We start from the raw sequence: 21578 nt of genomic DNA, 5'->3' as shown, positions 1-21578 counted from the left end.
CATTTTATATCGGTCCCTTTCGGTAGATTAAATGCCAATAAAAATACATCCATATAAGGCTAATATCGGCCGGGCTCAAATTTGTAGGGCCTTCCTCTGATACTGCCCGTTATAGGGGTCCTGAGTGGCAGGGAGCTCGCCCCAGTGATGCTCTGGGGTATCAGTCAAACCTGTCACTGAGTAGGCTGATACCCCATTTTATGGATACACAATCCATAGGTAAGGCTGTACAGTCACATATGAATGTCAATATGTACAATAGGCTGAATAGTGAGGTGAATTCCCATTCTTAAAGTCCCGCAATAAGAGCTACAATGCTAATGTAACCTGTGCTATACTGCACCGCTGTAACTCTGCGTTAGTACTTCGTAACTTCACATAGTACTTTAACAACTGTTACACTAATATGCGTGTAAACTCTTCGCAGTTGTGTTCTGTGGGTGTCACTGAGTAGACTGATAACCCATTTCATGAATCCACAAGTACGTGAAATATAAGTATGCCCCCAATGCAATTCTTAAATCAATACATCCACAGTGCGATTTCATACAGATTATATTTTTCGGAGGTCAAATTAACTAATTATTGTCATTTGTTAATATTCCAAACTTGTTCAGCATGATCTAGTTCAATTATGTCATGATTCCGCTATTTGTATCCGTTTGCATCACTTTCAGTGAGGACATTTTTATTTTGAAGGCGAACCGCAAAGTCCACTATTGTGGCTAGTCGTTATTGTGGCTAGCTTCACATTGGTCAAAACCACCTACCCACGAAAACAACCCCAAACCATCCTGACTAACGTTACGTTCAACGGTGTTGCATTTATATCGTCTACCCATCGGAATATAAGGGAACCTAAAACGATTTATTTTGAAATTAAGAATATTTTTCACGTAATAATGTACGTCGGATAGCTACGCCACATTCCTCTGATAGCTACAAGTCGCCAATGTGATGTTATATGCGGTAAGTGTCAACTAGCTGACGTTACAAAGTAGCAAGTACAAGAAACCACAATTTATACATTATCGGGCTACATCATCTATTTTGTATCAGTTGTCATGCTTGCAATTTGTCTCTTTATCTAGCTAGCTATTTAACTAGATTTGTTGCATTGCCTGACTAGCTACTAACATGTTATTCGAGCTAGCTAACACCCCTGTTTAATCTCTTTAACTTGATATTGTCAGTTAGCTAGCTAGCTAGCTCGCGATGTCAGACGCACCAACCGTTCGGTCAAATGAAGAATCTGTGGCCCTTTTAGGGAATAAACTCCGACTAAACTGGAAGCTGTTGCTGGCTGTCATTTCCATTTAATTTCTGGTAGCTAACAGGCTAAAGAAAGCCAGCTTGTTTTAGCAAACTATAACTTGCTATTTTTAGCAGCTTAGTTTAAGCCACACATGCAATGACTGGAGGAAATAAATTGACACCATAAGTACTTTACCCCACTGAGTAAGAGTTTAAGTAAAAATACTTTAAGTCTGTACTTCGCTATTTATATTTTTGACAATTTACTTAACTACACTCCTAAAGAAAAGTGTAAATGTTCCTTACAAGCCACAATGTTTTATACAATTACAATTAAACTTACTCTACCTGTTATCTGTGTGTGTTGTTCTTAAATGTCTCGACATTTGAGACAAAATATTCACAGTATTGTTTACCTGACTTTTCAGAGAGCTGGTAGGTTTTATATTGACTATTCCGTTCTACTTCATACCTATCAGACCATCAGTATGCTTGAAAGTATGGATTATATCCCTCGTGCTTCTCGTGCTCTGCATAGGTTGAGTTGGTTATTGGATCGAATCCCTGAGCTGACAAGGTACAAATCTGTTGTTCTTCCCTGAACAAGGCAGTTAACCCACTGTTCCCCGGTAGGCCATCATTGTAAATAAGAATTTGTTCTTAACTGACTTGCCTAGTTAAATAAAGGGTTAGCTGCAGAGGCTGTGGCTTGAGGGTCATCAAGCTCTAGCCTAGCTAAGGCTGCCCACAGGACAGCGCGTAGTGAGGCAGACCTTCCTTCTGACTCTGCGTGATCCGAGACTTGGAATGACTCCTCTGACCCATCTTTAGCGTTCACGATATGGGTAAACAACACTGGTTAGCACCTCCACCATGTTGTGCGTCATCACCCTGGTCACTAAAGTGCTGGTTAGATGCCCGAGTGGAGAGCCGGTCATCATCACGGCTATCTGTGTCCTTTGTTGCATCCCCCATGCAGGAGGGAGTGCTAGAGAGCCCCGACTCAGGGGGTTTGAAGGAATGCAAAAGGGTTTTTAGCTTCTCTATCTCAGAAGATAAGTAATCGATCTTATGAGTGAGGCTCTTACTTTTTTTTTTACAGGTGAAGGGGGTGGGGGGCATCGGTTTCATGGGCTTTCCCTCTTTTTGTGGCCTTAGATGGGTCCTGGCGAACAATGCCAGACGCTGGTAAATTATCTGTGAAAACAAGGCCCTCTACTCTGGCTAGCCGCGCTTCTCTCACCTTCACAGGCATGATGGCACAGTTAGAGGTCAGAAAGGGCTTCAGGTGGTCAACACCTAGAGAGGTGGGGCACAGGTCATAACCATCTTCTACTTGTAGTTCAGCCACAAGAGGATCTACTTCTTCAAAGTAGTCACCCTTTGCTTTGATAGCTTTGCACAATCTTGTCACCTGGAATGGGTTTCAATTAATAGCTGTGCCTATATTTTCTTAATGCTTTGGAACCAATCAGTGACAAGGTAGGGGTGGTATACAGAAGATAGCCCTATTTGGTAAAATAACAAGTCCAAATGATGGCAAGAACAGCTCAAATAAGCAAAGAGAAATGACAGTCCATCTTTACTTTAAGACATGAAGGTCAGTCAATACGGAAAATTGTGCAGTCGCAAAAACCATCAAGCGCTATGATGACACTGGCTCTCATGAGGACTGCCACAGGAAAGGAAGACCCAGAGTTACCTCTGCTGCAGAGGATAAGTTCATTGGAGTTACCAGCCTCAGAAATTGCAGCCCAATTAAATTCTTCAGAGTTCAAGTAACAGACACATGTCAACATCAACTGTTCAGATGAGTTGCGTGAATCAGGCCTTAATGGTCGTATTGCTTCAAAGAAACCATTAAAGGACACCAATAAGAAGAAGAGACTTGTTTGGGCCAAGAAACACGAGCAATGGACATTAGACCGGTGGAAATCTGTCCTTTGGTCTGATGAGTCCAAATGTGAGATTTTTGGTTCCAACCGCCATGTCTTTGTGAGACACCGAGTAGGTGAATGGATGATCTCTGCATGTGTGGTTCTCACCATGAAGCATGAAGGAGATGGTGTGGGGATGCTTTGCTGGTGACACTGTCTGTGATTTTATTTAGGATTCAAGGCACACTTAACCAGCATGGCTACCACAGCATTCTGCAGCGATACGCCATCCCATCTGGTTTGGGCTTAGTTGGACTATCATTTGTTTTTCAACAGGACAGTGACCCAACATGCCTCCAGGTTGTATAAGGGCTATTTGCCCAAGAAGGAGAGTGACGGAGTGCTGCATCAGATGACCTGGCCTCCACAATCACCAGACCTCGACTCAATTGAGATAGTTTGGGATTAGTTGGACCGCCGAGTGAAGGAAAAGCAGCCAACAAGTGCTCTGCATATGTAGGAACTCCTTCAAGACTGTTGGAAAAGCATTCCAGGTGAAGTTGGTTGAGAGAATGCCAAGTGTGCAAAGCTGTCAAGGGGTGGCTACTTTGAAGAATATAAAATGTATTTTGACTTGTTTGACATTTTTTTTAGTTACTACATGATTCAGGTGCAGTTAATACAGGTAATGAGTGGAGAACAGGAGGGCTTCTTAAAGAAAAACTAACAGGTCTGTGAGAGCCGGAATTCTTACTGGTTGGTAGGTGATCAAATACTTATGTCGTGCAATAAAATGCAAATTAATGACTTAAAAATCATAATGTACAGTTGAAGTGTACCTATGATAAAATACCTGCTTTGTAAGTAGGAAACACTGCCGATTTTGCAGGTTATCAAATAATTGTTCTCCCCACTGTAGATGCCTTAACAACCCACATGGCCAGAGGGCCTACTGTATGATTTCCTTCCAACCCCCCTGTTCTTAGCAATGCTGCACAGGGTCTCTCAGGCTCAGCACAGTCTGCTGCTTGAAGCCCCCAGATAGCCAGCGAGATCCTGGTTTCCAACCCTCCTCAGTCTTCTGGAGGGAGAGCCATGGCAGCTCCCTCAGACAGGACCTGCTCTCACAGTTAGACGGCAGGATATGGCATCACTGACCAGACCAACTACAGCTATGGGTGTGGCCTTTGAAGAGCTTGACCCTCTACTGATCAGCTGCGACTCTGCTATTATCGAGACGTTACAGAATGCCAGAGCCCCATCGACCAGGAAGATGTATGCTGGAAGCTGTTTATTGAATGGTGCTCTACCAGAGCAGAGCTTCCTACAGAAACTATTGTACTCAAGGGCCTCCCGGGTGGCGCAGTGGTTAAGGGCGTGGTACTGAGATAGATAGTAGCTACTAAAAACAATTGGATACCACGAAATTGGGGAGAAAAAGGGGTAAAAAAACAAACAACTATTGTACTCCGGTCGCTCTGCCTCTACCTTGAAGGTGTATGCCTCAGGCATATTGGCTAACCATTTACACATCGATGGAAAATTGTCAGGGACCCACTACCTCATCTGCCAATTCAGAGGTTAGTAGTGCTATTCCTCGTGACCTTGTTGGTATGAGACATCCGTACTTTCAACCATACGGATGAATGTAACTGGTTCTACGAATACCTGGAAGACCGTCAGTACTTTCCTGTCACTGAATCTTTTGATGAGAAAATTATCTTTAGACTGCGTGGTCTGATGTACTGTTTTATATGAAACGCGGAGGCAAGACCTCCCACGCTGTCACGTCACCGGCATGACATTGTTGTTATTATTACTCGACCTGCTCGGCGCGCCAGGGATATAATCCATAATTTCAACCGTACTGACGGTCCTCCAGGTCCGTAGTTACATTTGTAAATTCCGTTTTCTCTCGTCAATAGCTAGTGCAACCAAGCAGGCATGTCATAAAAATTGTACAGTGCCTTCAGAAAGTATTCATACCCTTGCTTTATTCCACATTTTGTTGTTACAACCGGATTTCAAAATTGATTAAATATATTTTTTTCTTACACATCTGTACACAATACCCTATAATAACAGTGAAAACATGTTTTTAGAAATTTCAGCAAATTTATTTCACTTTTTTAAATGTAAAAAATAAACAAACAAAAAACAGGTTGATTGTTCTCCATCCTTCCCTGATTCAGAATCTACAATTTTATTGTCATGGCATGCTTGGTTCAATAGCTATTGGCGAGAGAACGGAATATCCAATGCACATCTAACTTTACCTGGTGCCAAACCAACCATATACCGGCTGGGTCTCTAAAAAAAATACTTTTCTTCAACTTTCTGGTGTGTACATTTACATGATTTTGCAGGCATTCGTTTCAGGCTGTATATAGCAATTAATTGTGTATTACAGCCTGATTAACGAGACTAAGGTTGAGTAGGCATACTAAGGAGTTACTTTTCAGTATGAACTCACTATGCCTTGTGAAAGTGTAGTGGTTGCAAAGAAACATCTACAAACAGATTTACAGCCATATAGATACAGTTGAAGTCAAAAGTTTACATACACCTTAGCCAAATGCATTTAAACTCAGTTTTTCACAATTCCAGACTTTATAATCAGAGTAAAAATTCCTTGTCTTAGGTCAGTTAGGAACACCACTTTATGTTAAGAATGTGAAATGTCAGAATAATAGTAGAGATTTATTTCAGCTTTTATTTTTTTCATCACATTCCCAGTGGATCAGATGTTTACATACACTCAATTAGTATTTGGTAGCATTGCCTTTAAATTGTTTAACTTGTGTCAAACGTTTCGGGTAGCCTTCCACAAGTTTCCCACAATAAGTTGGGTGAATTTTGGCCCATTCCTCCTGACAGAGCTGGTGTAACTGAGTCAGGTTTGTAGGCCTCTTTTATTGCACACGCTTTTTCAGTTCTGCCCACAAATGTTCTATAGGATTGAGGTCAGGGCTTTGTGATGGCCACTCCAATACCTTGACTTTGTTGTCCTTAAGCCATTTTGACACAACTTTGGAAGCATGCTTGGGGTCATTGTCCATTTGGAAGACCCATTTGCAACCAAGATTTAACTTCCTGACTGATGTCTTGAGATGTTGCTTCAATATATCCACATACTTTACATTACATTACATTTACCTCCTCATGATGCCTTCTATTTTGTGAAGTGCACCAGTCCCTCCTGCAGCAAAGCATGTGCCCCCCCATCCCCGTGCTTCACGGTTGGGATGGTGTTTTTCGGCATGCAAGCCTCCCCCTTTTTCCTCCAAATATAATGATGGTCATTATGGCCAAACGGTTATATATTTTTTCCCCTCCAAGGATGAATCAGACTTGTGGATGTCTACAATTTTTTATCTGAGGTCTTGGCTGATTTTTCTTTTGATTTTCCCATGATGTCAAGCAAAGAGGCACTGAGTTTGAAGGTAGGCCTTGAAATACATCCACAGATACACCTCCAATTGACACAAATGCCTATCAGAAGCTTCTAAAGCCATGACACAATTTTCTGGAATTTTCCAAGCTGTTTAAAGGCACAGTCAACTTAGTGTATGTAAACTTCTGACCCACTGGAATTGTGACTAAGTGAAATAATCTGTCTGTAAACAAATGTTGGAAAAATGACTTTTGTCATGCACGAAGTAGATGTCCTAACTAACATGCCAAACTATAGTTTGTTAACAAGGAATTTGTGGAGTGGTTGAAAAATGAGTTATACTGACTCTAAATGTATGTAATCTTCTGACTTCAGCTGTATATCTCACAATACTTTGACTTGCAAGTTGCCACAGTGTTTTTTGTTTGCTCAATGTATGGTCCAGTATAATCCTGATTTGAACTGATTTGGCTGATTCTTTTCATGGTTTGAATGTAGAGAGGACATGAGGCATGTAAGTTCAGGCAGAGAGTGTGTGACCTGATTTACTATTAGTTACCATGAAGCTTCTCTAAATGGTCCTCCACCTTGGGGAGAGAGAAGTAAACATCAACACATATATTTTTACACATGCTTTTGAAGAGCATATAGCAGGCTATGAATGCTGCCAGGCAACCTCTGAAGTATGAAAATAAAATCAACAATAGAAAGCAGCCCTGAGGACTTCCAAACTGTGTGTAAATGTCCAGAGAAAGGAAGAGGCTAGAATGAAAATGTGAGGTTTGGTTTCAAAAAGGGGGAAGGGTCTTGGTGCTGTTCTTGTGAGAGCACTTATTATTACCAAAGATACTTCCTACTCTTGAGGGATGATAAAATGACGAATGTGTAAGGGGTCAGGGCATTATGTCAATGAACACAACAATTAATTGTTTTTTATTGTTGTCAGTATGTCCAGTTCACTTTGCAAAGGAATTATCTTTGCCAAGCATGTCTATGGACAAGCAGATGAGTTCAAAGCAGACAAGACAAGTCTGTTTTGTGTGCTTGCAGAAACAAGATTGCTGTATTTTTGGATTCAAACTGAAGGCTTCTTGATTTTAGCAAACCAAAATTTTCACACAGCTCTTTGACAATAGTTTTTATATCAACTTATTTTGGGAGTTATGGCTTTGCTTACTGAAAGCCTATACATTTATTTCTTATGTAGGCTATGAGGTAAATGGGACCCTTCCTACCTCGGTCTGAATGCATACTCTGAACCACATGATGGCAATGACTTCACTCTGTTTCTCTCCTTGCATAATTAGAAACGCATGAAGTTCTACCAACACTCACATGATATGCCCAAGTTTGCCTGGATAGCAACTAGTCTTGGAGTTCGAGTGCACTTGGATCTATGTTGAGTACTTGGATCTATGTTGAAAGAGGATATATCGCATCTAATGTTTACATCTGAAGATCTGAGTCGTACGTACATTTAGGGCATTTCCATGTAAAAAGGACCCATGAGCACCAATGTGAAGTTCATTGGAATATGTCAAATTGGGTGTCAAATGAAAGCTAATGCGGGGCAAACAATACTACACGACTTTAAAATATCTAACGTCACTGAACCTCTCACATTAAACAACCGTCTTTCCTGTAGTTTTTCGTCTTGCCAACGTAGTGGTGCACACTAAGCAATGTATCACAGATGGGGGATTTCACACACTACAAGATTCTTCAATTGGTTGTCAGGATTCTCGATACCACACTGTCTCATGATGTGATTTAGATTGTAAACATAGCTAGAACGAGCTGTGGCTCAAAGCAGCCTCATAAACATTATCAGTCAGACGTTCACACCTTGCCATACAGAGTTTAAATATCTAGCCAATAAATGTTGAATAGAAAAAACATTGCTTGTGAACTTCAGAGGTGTAATAATTTGACACTTTGTACTTGCTTTTAAAACTTCTTAGGGATAGGGGGCAGTATTTTCACGTCCGGATGAAAAGCATGCCCAAAGTAAACTGCCTGTTACTCAGGCCCAGAAGCTAGGATATGCATATAATTGGTAGATTTGGATAGAAAATCATCTAAAGTTTCTAAAAACTGTTAAAATAATGTCTGTAAGTATAACAGAACTAATTTGGCAGGTGAAACCCCGAGGACAAACCATCCAGGGGGAAAAAACTTGAGGTAATAGTATTTCCCAATGGGTTTCTATGGGAAGCCCTATTTAATAGAAACCTGGTTGCAGTTCCAATGGCTTCCACTAGATGTCAACAGTCTTTAGAAATTGTAGAATGTTTTCTTTTGAGAAATGAAGAAGTATGGCTGTTCTTTGTAACTGTCACTCCAGGTGGACTCTCTGTTTTGGTGCGCATGAACTGGAACGCGCTTCACATTGTTTTTATCCGGTATTGGAAACAGTTTATCCCGTCCTTAAATTTTATAGATTATTTACGTTTTAGGATTCTTGAGGTTGGATTAGGAACGTTGTTTGAAATGTTTGTACCAAGTTTACAGTTAACTTGTTAGATACTTTGTAGCCGTGTTGGGCGAGTTGGAACCGGTGTATTTCTGAATCAAACGCACCAAATAAATGGACATTTTGGGGATATCAATAAGGAATTTATCGAACAAAATGACCATTCATTGTGTCACTGAGACATTTGGGATTGCAAAAAGAAGATCTTCAAAGGTAAGGCATTTATTATATCGTTATTTCTGACTTTTGTGTTGCCATCTGTCTGGTTAAAATTTATTTTCATGTGTTTGTATGCGGGGCGCTGTCCTCAGATAATCGCATGGTCTGCTTTCGCCGTAAGGCCTTTTTGAAATCTGACACTGCAGCTGGATTAACAAGACGTTAAGCTTTATTTTGATGTATTACACTTTTATTTTCGTGATTTTCGGATGTTGTCAAATCGATCTCGCTAAAGGGATTGGCACGCAAAGGGATCACTAACAGGTTAAAACCTCTTAGTGCTCCTCCCCTACTTTGTGCAATTTCCTGCCTGAAGACATACCCAAATCTAACAGCCTGTAGCTCAGGCACAGAACCAAGGATATGCATATTCTTGGTACCATTTGAAAGAAAACACTCGAAGTTTGTGTACATGTGAATTGAATGTAGGAGAATCCTACAATGTGATTTTCTGGATTTTTTTTCCCTCATTTTGTCTGTCTGAAAATTACAGGCCTCATCTTTTTAAGTGGGAGAACTAGCACAATTTGGTGGCTGACTAAATACTTTTTTTGCCCCAATGTATGTGTTTCCCCTTCCGGTATGAAACTTCAAAAGTGAATGACTCTCATTACGCTGGAGATTACTACATGGGTTGGTCTTGCAACACATAAACATGACCTATTGCCGTTTAGCTCATTGGCTATCTACCCAGCTAGATTTCAAGACGATTAGTGGTTAACGATTGGGTTAAAAGACAGTCAATCAACGAAACAGCGAGCAAATCATTGGTGCACAATGATGTCATGACTTGTTGTCTTCAAATCGGTTTCTTTCAGTCAATACGTCCCACGAAATGGCCCATCTTTTTGATTGTCTTACAAACAAACCAGTTAATTGAAGTAAAACCAAACATGACTGGAAAAGTCACGTTCTGTGTGGGTTATTTACCTGGAATGTGTCGTCGAAAATTTAACGAGACGGAATTCACGACACAAGCGGTTCACAAAATGTTTTGTGTTAGGCTATAAAAAAACGGATTTTATCAAACAAAAGATCATTCATTGTGTAACAATGAGCATTGAAATTGCAAACAGACGAAGATCGTCAAAGGTAAACGATTTATTTTAATGCAGTTTGTGATTATGTTACGCCTCTGCTGGTTAAAATTGTTGTTTTTAATGGGTCTCTATGCTCAGATAATCGCATCGTATTCTTTCGCAGTAAATCCTTTTTTAAATCTGACAATGAAGTTGGATTAGCAAGATTCTAGGCTTTCGATACATGTGAGACACTTGTATTTTCATGAATGTTTAATATGACTTTATGTAGCGGTTCCGTGCGCAGAGAGGTTAAGGGCTTGTAAGTAAGCATTTCACAGTAAGGTCAACACTTGTTTTATTCGGCGCATGTGACAAATAACATTTGTGGGGGGGGGGGCTTCCAGAACTTCAACCTGAAAAATAACATCACGTAAAGGTAGACTCAGCGTGAAGTGAACCCATGCACGTGCGCAGATACTGTGTGAGAGCGAAGTCTTGCATCTCTCTCATTTCAATATCTGTGGTGCTACTCGTGGCAACGTCATTTTGCTGAGTCTATGTTTAATGCACAAGACATATCTAGCTTTAATGTAGGAGTAGCAATGCTTTTTGATGAAATCATGAATTAATCAAACAGGCCAGAGCCGTGCATCGGGCTGTCACTCACAAGCCCAGCATGGAATAATGCCATAAGCAACAACTGCTTAAACAACCTGTGGTAGCCTGTCACTGTCACCAATAGCAATGACAGGCTCGTGGTGCTGAAAGGACACCGACTGTGATCTGCGCACTCTGTGTAGGATAACTATTTTTGTAAAACACATTTATTTGACCTTTATTTATTTAACCAGGTAAGTCAGTTAAGAACAAATTCTTACTTTCAATGACGGCCTAGGAACAATGGGTTTACTGCCTGTTCAGGGGCAGAATGAATGATTTGTCAGCTCGGGGGTTTGAACTTGCAGCCTTCCGGTTACTAGTCCAACGCTCTAACCACTAGGTTACCCTGCCGCCCCACATAGAGAGCAGTCACACACAGCATACTGATAAAAGCCACACATTTAAAATAAGCCAGTAGGCCCCCAATAACAAAAACACAACAATTTTAAGCATATCCAAATCGTAATGTACAACTATTACTTCCCATTGCAAACATACTTTTAACACGTTCCGTACACGAATGTTTCACACAAGTTATTTTCAAAGAGATAGCTAACAGCTGCAAAAACAGTGAGCTGCAAATCACCAAATCATGATAATTTGATACTTCTTGTTGAAAGTTAATCTTGAAGAGTGTTAACAAATTAGCAAAAACAACCTCTTTGATAACACTTGTGGCTGCAGCTGCTATACACTACAGCAAAAGGTAGCTAGAGACCAGGATTATTCAGTCTTTTCTTGCCCAGGGACCCTGTAAATTAGATATCTCTTTAATCCATTTTAAATTCAGGCTGTAACTCCACAAAATGTGGAAAGAGTCTGGGAGTGTGAATACTTTCTGAAGATACTGTTTTTAGTAAACATATTAACATGCACCATTAAATTAATGTATTCAGCGAAACAGGAAACAACTACTGCATGTGTAAATTGCTTTGGAATAATGTTGCTCTTGACTTGGTTTCAATTCAAAAGTGGAATTTGACAAGTGTAGGTGTTTCCACATACTCACTTCCTCCATATTAATACACTGTTCTTCAATCGCTTATTTTCTGTCTATGTCAACATATACGCTTTTTGTCTTTAGGTTTTGTGCGTATGCTGTACTATACTGTAAAACAGTATATATGTATATAAACAGTTTTATGCTGTCGTGTGTGTGTGTGTGTGTGTGTGTGTGTGTGTGTGTGTGTGTGGACCTGACATGGTCATAATTTAATCATGAATTCACAGGTGGATTCCTCATTAACGGGTGGCACCTGTGAGCATTTGTTATTGTGCTGTTAAGCTCAGCTCTTCAGAGTATTCAAGGCAAACAGACTCATTAGGGGTGTATTCAATTGGAACAACTTGGAAGCAAACGGAACGACACTGAGAGGGACCTACCTGAATTTGTCCAATAGAAACCGTAGTTTCCGCTGCAAACTGTTTTCCTTCTGTACAAAATGTTTTGCTACAGTACGCAACTAATGAGTACACCCCATGTCTCATCCTGACCAGGTGACAGTATTCACGTACAAATGTGTTGTGGTAATTATTTGCCTGATAAGGCTTTATTACAGGCTTATCACTGCTGATGCATAGCTTTGTTCTGTGTTGATCCCTGGTACTTGGTTGAGAACCTAATCGGTTTGCATAGGTGGGTTAGCTGACAACCTAACAATGTTCATGCTTCAGTGGTGCAGAAGTCCGTGAGATGTTGTGATTCTGGATAGCCAGTTAGCTACCAACAATGACAAACTGCCATGTAGGGAATCTAGCTGAAAGAGTCACTTACGTTTCATCTTGTTCTTGATACCATGTCTTGTTTTGAGGTGTTTTGACGAATTTCATGACAATGAAAGTCTTATGCTAATATGGCAAAAATTCTCTAGCTAGCTAACCAACAACTGTAACAATGTATTTCAGACAACAAGTGCTCATTGTGCAAATGTATTTGTTTTCAATAAATATTGGAGACGAAATATACACTGAACAAAAATATAAATGCATCATGCAACAATTTCAAAGATTTTACTGAGTTACAGTTCATATAAGGAAATCAGTCAATTTAAATAAATTCATTAGGCCGTAATCTATGGATATCACATGACTGGGAATACAGATATGCATCTGTTGCTCTGAGATATCTTTTTTTAAAGTAGGGGCATGGATCAGAAAACCAGTCCGTATCTAGTGTGACCACCATTTGCCTCATGCAGCTCGTCACATCTCCTTCACATAGAGTTGATCAGGCTGTTGATTGTGGCCTGTGGAATGTTGTCTCCTCTTCATTGTCTGTGTGAAGTTGCTGAATATTTGCGGGAACTGGACATGTTGTGCATGTCGATCCAGAGCATCCCAGACATGCTCAATGGGTGACATGTCTGGTGAATATTCAGGCCATGGAAGAACTGGGACATTTTCAGCTTCCAGGGATTGTGTAGCGATCCATACGACATGGGGCTGTGCATTATCATGCTGAAACATGAGGTGATAGCGGCAGACGAATGGCACGACAATGGGCCTCAGGATCTCGTCATGGTATTTTTCTGCATTCAAATAGCTATCAATGAAATGAAATTGTGTTCATTGTTCGTAGCTTATGCCTGCCCATACCTTAACTCCACCTCCACCATGGGGCACTCTGTTCCCAAAGTTGACATTAGCAAACCTCGACGACCTACCATCTGCCCGGTACAGTTGAAACTGGGATTCATTAGTGAAGAGCACTTCTCCAGCGTGTCATGGAAGTGGCCATCGAAGGTGAGCATTTGTCTACTGAAGTCGTTTACGATGCCGAACTGCTGTCAGGTCAAGACCCTGGTGAGGATGACGAGCATGCAGATGAGCTTCCCAGAGACTGTTTTTGACAGTTTGTGCAGATATTCTTTGGTTGTGCAAACCCACAGTTTCATCAAGACGATCCTGCAGGCAAAGAAGCCAGATGTGGATGTCCTAGGCTGGCGTGGTTACACATGGTCTCCGGTTGTGAGGCTAGTTGGACATACTGCCAAATTCTCTAAAATGACGTTGGTAGAGAAATGAACATTCCATTCTCTGGCAACAGCTCTGATGGACATTCCTGCAGTCAGCATGCAAATTGCATGCTCCCTCAACTTGAGACATCTGTGGCATTTTAGAGTGACATTTTATTGTCCACAGCACAAGGTGCACCTGTGTTATGATCATGCTGTTTTATCAGCTTCTTGATGAGCTGAAATAAAATATATGAAACATGGGACCAACACTTTCCATGTTGCCTTTTTTATATTTTTAGTCGTGTGGTTTACATGTTGTCAACAATCTAAGTCAACCCTGTGTCGTGTCTTTGGCTATGCCGTATTAAGTGATATGACATGCTATTCTATAATTAATATTACCTGATTGAGCTAATCATGTAAATGTAATTAACTAGAGAGTCGGGCACCACAAAAGAAAATGTATAGAGCTGTTATCTTCCGAATAAACTCTTAAAGACCTAGTAATATTTTACAACAATAGCAGTCAATATTAATCGTCATCTTAATTCAGTCTCATCTGAAAGTTGTAAATTCTTAGTTATCTGCACGAACCCTGGCTAACAAGTTGAATCAGCAATACAAAATTGGGTTTAAATCATTATTTATTTACTAAATACCTACACGTACACATATAATTTAATCATAACTTGATTACAAATTACGTCATAAAAGAAAACGTCCCTAGCGGGCGGAACAGATATGACAACTTGTTACACAAAAGAAAAGGGTTTGAGTGAAAGAGCGGGAAGACTGAGGAACAAAGGGAAGAAGCTGTGCTATCATAAATACAGTATGTTATGCATTCTAAATTACTGCCCATTTGGAAAAGGAAAATGCAATAAATATTTACTCCGAGCTGCGCTTCGGTAGGTTGGTGGTAGATGAAAGGCCATGTTGCCCAACCGAGTCCTTTGAAGAATGTCTCTGGTTGACAATTGAATACGTTGTAGTAACATCGTTAGGTGGTAGGCGGGATACTCTGTCTGTTCCTTCCTAACCCTCTTTTGCATCTGCTGTTGCTAACTCAACGGCTAGGAGGTATCACTTCTATAGTGAATAAGAGTTCAAAGTTCATACCATTCGCAACCAAAGCTCACGCTGATGTTGGCTTCATTCTGTAGTTATTATCTGAACCATTCTGACATCGGACTGTTGTCCTACATCCTCAGAACAGAAGGTTATATTATCGTCAAGTGCTTATATAGGAAGGGAGAGGAGGGCTTGTTTGAAAAGTTTTATAGCCCATGTCCCTTCACAGGGGCAGGCCACTGATTGAGCAGAGCCCTAACTTATGAAAACCCAAATCTCACATTTTAGAAGCTATAATCACATTTCATCACAAATAATTTCATATTCAAACATTTAAATTGAACAACAATTCTATGTGAATCCGATAACTCTGATTTGTAGACTTTCCACTTTAGAGTTTGTCATCGTTTCATTGATGAGAATGTCTTAGATGACAACCGAACTGACATCATATTCTTTAAGTACCACCGTATATGTTCAATTGTTCGGATTACCAGAATATAGTTAATTTCCCCCCACCTTCTGATGTTCCCAGAATCTCTGTTAACCAAGGGTTTTGCAAATGTAACCTCATTAGAGAGAGGAAAAGGGGGGAAGAGGTATTTATGACTGTCATAAACCTACCCCCAGGACAACGTCATGACACCTGTCTGTTTTGCCCCATAGTTCCACACGTGTTAGGTTGGTTCTTAAGAAACAAAACCATCTATACCATCTACTATTTGGGATGTTAGTCCTTGGCTTTCACCAAGGGATAGCAGCTGAATTTTCCATATAACGTCAAGCTACATTTATCCCCATGTGCCAATGAGTTGGCTATGATTAGTGATTGGAGGGAAAATCGATTAGTTAAATATCGTAATATTTTTTTTCATAGCTCGTTCTACATCTTTTTATAGGGAGCCAATTTGTTTTCAGCACTTATAACCATGTCTGAACAAAACTTGTTTTCTCATGGCTCTCTCTTGTCCCTTTGCAGCAGACATGTTTGAGCAATTTGTTTGGAACATCGAATCGCAATAAAATCACAGTATCGAATCGCAATACACACCGTATCGGCACATAAGTATCGTCATAATATCATATCGTAAGGTCCCTGGCAATTCCCAGCCCTAGCTAAGATGTGACCATCCAGCCACTAATTGCTCTTTCAAGTTAAGCTACTACTGAAAAAAAAATACTGTTTTATAGATTGTCTCACATCTACCATCGCTGGGGGAAATATGTTTGTAGATTGTATTTGGGTGAAGGGAAGTTGTAGGCTATTCAATACTTTTGACAGTCAGATTTGCATGAAACCAAACAAACAGGGTTAATATTTTCCTCGAATCTTATCTCTTTAGTGGTGAGTTCTGAGCCTGTTTATCTGCCAAGATTGAAGATGTGATATTCCTCTGTGACATCAGCAAATACTCTTTCCCAGGGGCCAGCGTGTTACCTCTACTATCTGTATTCAGACACCATGACACAACACACAGATTCGTGACTTGCTGTTCCGAACCCACTGTCTTCAACTATTATGCCTGGCAGATTGATTAAAGCACTGCCGGTTCCTCCACCACTGCTTTCTGATCTCATTAGGCCATTACATCATTCATTATCTCATGAGGAAATTTCAAAAGGTTGAAGATGAACACTTCAATGTCAATGTCCAGTGATGTTTTTTTTCCTGGTACTAAGGGAGGAAGGTTGAACTGAAGTCAAGGCGAGAGAGAGAAATCACATGGAAAAGACCCCTGTTGATAGGGCTGGAAGCTGTTAAAAAACAGTGGAAAATTGGCCAATTCAACTGTCGCAAGCTGTGCTTGTGGAAGATGGTTAGTTAATACCACAACAGAGAAATGTTAACTAACACTAAAATTATTGCTCCAATGAACTAAATTTGATGCTGGCTTCTAACTAAAACGACTCTAGTCTTTTGGCAAACTGACCTTAGACTGGCAAATTGTACCTCTATAAGGTCACTGTACTCTCAGTTATCTTAGTGGATTCATTACTTCCTACAGAAGGCCCAAAGACGCGTGCATTGTTTTCAGAATCCTGTAATTGACCTTAATTGCCAATTTCCCCTCAAAAACAGGATAAATGCAATCATACAGCAGATTGATTGCTCTGCAGTGGATGCAGATTTGATTTGATTGCTTATTCTCATTTGTATTGAATACCTCAGATAATTTGACTGTATATGGGTTGTCATCTATCTTGTTTGAGTTTGTCAAAAGTACCAATGGCCTTGTGTGTTATCATGAAAGAAGGAAGCTTACTTATTTTTACGACTTACTATTTTGCAGCCAAGATGGAAGCCTGTTCAGTGTTCCCTTTCCTACAAAGTAGGCTATTTTATTTATTTCCTAGAAGACTAAAAAGCTATACCTCTATCAGGCCCGTATAGTATGAATTGTAGATACTTTCATATATCCTCTTCTTTGAAGGCTCGGTCTCTTCATGTATTCTATTGTGAAATTTTGACAATTGAGGGTTTGCTGAAAGACTTAAGAGACCTTATTCCACGTCTCAGTCACTGTTCCCATACATCTTGCTTATAGACTAGCCTACATGACTGAGACTAACTCAATGACTTTCCTGGCTACTGAATGCTATGTAGAACTTCGATCATGAGGCTACAGTACCAATATTTCAAATGTTAATCTAATTTTGATTGATCAACTGCACATACTGTACAGAAACAATAAAAACAATTTAATGCAGGTTACTGCAAACATTTTTTGAAAGTTAATTTAGCGTAATATTGAATGAGGTACATTGGAGTTAATGTAGGAGGCGCTAATGATGTGAGCCTCAACCACTTGTCAAATAAGTGACAGTGTGGTTGATTCATCGACGTGTGAAAATGCTGTCAGTGTCAGATAGTTTCCAACAAGTATGTCTAAAAGTTTGTTTTAAGAGGTGTCCTGACCATACAGCATTTAAAGAATCTGGACTTACTGTAGGCCAAAATATTTTGCCAACAGTAGTGCAAACCTCTCAGTAAAGTGAAACCTGCATTGCTGATGCTAAGAATGTAATCTCTAAACTCCTACTCATTCCCAGCATCTCTTCTGCCAATCAAGTTGTCCAAAAATGTAACCTATCCCCAACATCGGCCACTTTAGCTGGTTGCTCTCGCTCCACAGTACTGGATAACCTTCACGTAAAAAAAACCCTGAACAAAGAGACTTTGTCTCTGCTTCTATAAGTAGCTTCTGTGTTCTATGAGACTGCTGGTGTTGTCGAAAGCCTTCAAGGCAGTTTCACACACAGGCCTACTACATACAAACGAGTAGGCCTATACCTGAATAGAATTGTGAAAACAGTATGTTATAGTAATATGAAAAGTATTCCAACACATCAGAACACTCAACCTCATGACAGGCCTCAGGGAGCCTAGTTCATGTTTGCTATAACCAGTATTACGTGTTTGTGTGTGTCTGAACTTTCTCTACCCAACAGTGTTGAACTGCAGCTGCTTGCTGTTAATTTTCACCCTGGTATCGCCAACTTGTCAAGCATGTTCGGTAAAATGCATTCTATGTGGCTTTGTGGGGCAGGTAGTAGGATAGGTGATATAGGTGAGAGAATAGTGTTCACACGTTTTATTCACCATTTTTCTCAGAAGTTAACGTTCCGTAATGGAAGATTACCGTTTCAAATAAAGCATTGTCCCAGAAAAGCAAAAACACCCAGGGGGAAGGAGGAGGGGAAAGCAAACAAAAGGTTGGCCTGAATATGTTTCCATAACTGGAATGTCATTTTGACATTCTTACTTGTAATGTTGGTTGTGGTGGCTTATGTTGATTCAACATGTTCAAACAAATATACTTTAGGCATAGAAAGAGGAAACATGGTACGCTCACTGTTGAAATGTGCTCTATATGCAAACAGACTGTCTATATAATGTATCTATATGGCACAAATAAGCCTAGCTTATTGGTTCAAGTTTAGTTACCTGAGTAACATTTTAAATTCCTTCATTTGTGTGTGTGTGTGTGTGTGTGTGTGAGTTGTGGTGATAAGACTGTGTGGCCTAGGTGAGACGTTAAAACAATTAGTTCTATAACAGGAGCTGACCCGTTTTCAAATCCCCATGAATCCTCCAGTGTGTTTTCTACTATGTGCATCCAGCTCCCTGCGCTATGTTTACTGTACACTTTTTCTGACTGGTTGCCTGTTTCCACCACTTGAAATGTGTCCTTTTCAAAAAAAAAATGAAATTTTCCAATGATATACATTGTTCTTAAAGGATGAATAAGGTAAATGGATGGAGATCAGATCTTTTTGCGTTTTGCAGACACGCTAGCTCAGAATGGGTGGGGTTCAGGGACGCCGTTCAAGCCAGAGAGCGATAGAGAGACCAAGAGGGAAGGAGGAGGAGTCTGAGAAAGAGAGAGCCTTGTTCAGAGGAACTGCTGCAGAGCTGTTCTTTCTCTCTCAGAGCCACATGTGTTTTGTGATTAGAGCAGGTGAAGAATGAAGAGGAGGCACAGGGGAGATAGGGGTAAGTCCTATGGCACAGGTGTTTTATGCTTACATAATTATTTCTATCTTCGACCGGGAACTTTAGAACCTGGAGGAATGAATGTGACTCTTCAACATTCCAACCAATGTTATTATAGTTTATAGACTTTTCCTTGAAATTCAGTTTAGTTAGGTTTAAGATCTGATTTACTTGTTTTTTTTGTGTTAGGGACCAGAAGTAGCCTGTGTGTTTTAATGTTAGAAGACATTTATGTATAGTGTTTCGATTTTTGAGGGATGTAAGGTTTTGCCACTGTGGAGCAGTAATACACACTTTGATGGGTCAGGTCATAGGTTAGGTTCTTTTTCAAGGGGGGGCTGAACGCATTGATTCCACGTGTTTTTCTGCTTCTCGTTAAGAGAAATTATATTTGGGTCTTGGAGGTGTGGTTTGATGTGGGTGTGTTATGTTCACTATATCGTACCCTGGCAATTAATGTTTGTTCCTCCTTGAGTCACCACATCCACAGCATAGCCAATACCACTTCCTCAAAATAGTTCGAATTAATCCAAGATAAACCAATAAATCTGTAATTTATTTTGATGTTTTGCAGTGGATGTGTTAGCCGCACAATTTTACATCGAGCTCATGTGTTTGGTGCAGTATTTCTGAAGTAAAAAGACGTGCATGGATAACCTAGTCAGTGCACTGCAGACAGTATTGATTCCGCTTCTGCTGTCTGCTTAGAACTGATTTCTGAGAACATGTCATCAACTTTATCAGCAAGCTGTCAACCTATTGTAAATAAAGCACAAGCAACGCGCTGTTTCAGTGCCCAAAATCACTAGCTAGTTAGCTAAGTTCCGTCTATGTTTGTCAATGAAACTACCTAGTAGTTGCTAGCAGGCACATTGAGCAGGCAGGCCGATCAATATACAATATATGTCTATACGACAATGAGACAAAATAAGGAAGTGGATAGAATGATATGATTCAGTCAAATTAACAAATGTATATAATATTAATTACTATGTACGGCGCCTTCAGAAAGTTTTCATACCCCTAGACTTATTCCACATTTTGTTGTTACATCCTGGAACCAAACATCTAAAATTTGGATTTGTCAGACCAAAAGACATCTTTCCACCGGTCTAATGTCCATTGCTCGTGTTTCTTGGCCCAAGCAAGTCTCTTCTTCTTATTGGTATCCTTTAGTAGTGGTTTCTTTGCAGTAATCTGACCATGAAGGCCTGATTCACACAGTCTCCTCTGAACAGTTGATTTTTTGAGATGTGTTTGTTACTTGAACTCTGTGAAGCATTTATTTGGACTGCAATTTCTGAGGCTGGTAACTCTAATGCAGCAGAGGTAACTCTGGGTCTTCCTTTCCTGTGGCGGTCCTCTTGAGAGTCAGTTGCATCATAGCGTTTGGTTTTGGCGACTGCACTTGAAGAAACTTTAAAAGTCCTTGACATTTTTTGGATTGACTGACCTTCATGTCTTAAAGTAATGATGGACTGTAATTTCTTTTTGCTTATTTGAGCTGTTCTTGCCATAATATGGACTTGATATTTTACCAAATAGGGTTGTCTTATGTATACCACCCCTACCTTGTCACAACACAACTGATTGGCTCAAACGCATTAAGAAGGAAAGAAATTCCACAAATGAACTTTTAACAAGGCACACCTGTTCATTGAAATGCATTCCAGGTGACTACCTCATGATGCTGACAAACCTTTGACTGGTTGTGTGTGTGTGCGTGCTTTTGTTTGTACAGTGTACTGTTAATTTGTCAAAGATAAGTTTATGTATAGTTTTAGTTTTTCAAACGGGTTTGTGAATAGTTTTTATTTCAGTTTATGAACGTCTTTCATTAGTAGTTTCGGTTTACTATAACCTTGTTTCCAACAACATGTTTGTCAGCGAGACTGTCTATTGTTTCTTTGTCAACCAGAGTGCTAAGGAAAGTTTATATTGACAATAATCTGTAGCTCTATATTTTTGCTGTGTCTATTTGGCCTGAATTGGTTAGTCTCATCCCTGAAACATACGTTTTAGAATTGTGAATGAGTCACTCTGCTCCTGGCGCCCTGTTTGTGTACTTGGCATGCTTTGGGGGGAAAGGTTAAACTCTGGTCACAGACACACCCTTTTGCTTTTCTGCCTCGTTAGTTACTCAGTGGTATAAAGAA

The 21578-nt window shown here is 40.1% G+C and overlaps 1 protein-coding gene across 2 annotated transcripts in view; it reads left to right on the top strand.

Moving 5' to 3' along the window:
• The first annotated feature begins 740 nt into the window (after nt 1-740).
• The window catches only part of LOC135511027 (phosphatidylcholine:ceramide cholinephosphotransferase 1-like), a 42993-nt gene continuing 22155 nt past the window's right edge, over nt 741-21578 (top strand). Inside the window, exon 1 of one of the 2 annotated variants that reach the window (XM_064932486.1) lies at nt 741-969. The gene's annotated coding sequence lies outside the window, so the exon portion shown is untranslated. Of the gene's footprint in view, nt 970-19273; nt 19423-21578 lie in introns of those variants that run through there. The other variant, XM_064932485.1, reaches the window with a different exon arrangement.

The sequence above is a fragment of the Oncorhynchus masou genome, chromosome 23 (assembly GCF_036934945.1).
Source record: "Oncorhynchus masou masou isolate Uvic2021 chromosome 23, UVic_Omas_1.1, whole genome shotgun sequence".
NCBI lineage: Eukaryota > Metazoa > Chordata > Actinopteri > Salmoniformes > Salmonidae > Oncorhynchus > Oncorhynchus masou.
The sequence above is the reverse complement of the archived record's forward strand: the minus strand, read 5'-3'. Positions and strand labels throughout refer to the sequence as shown.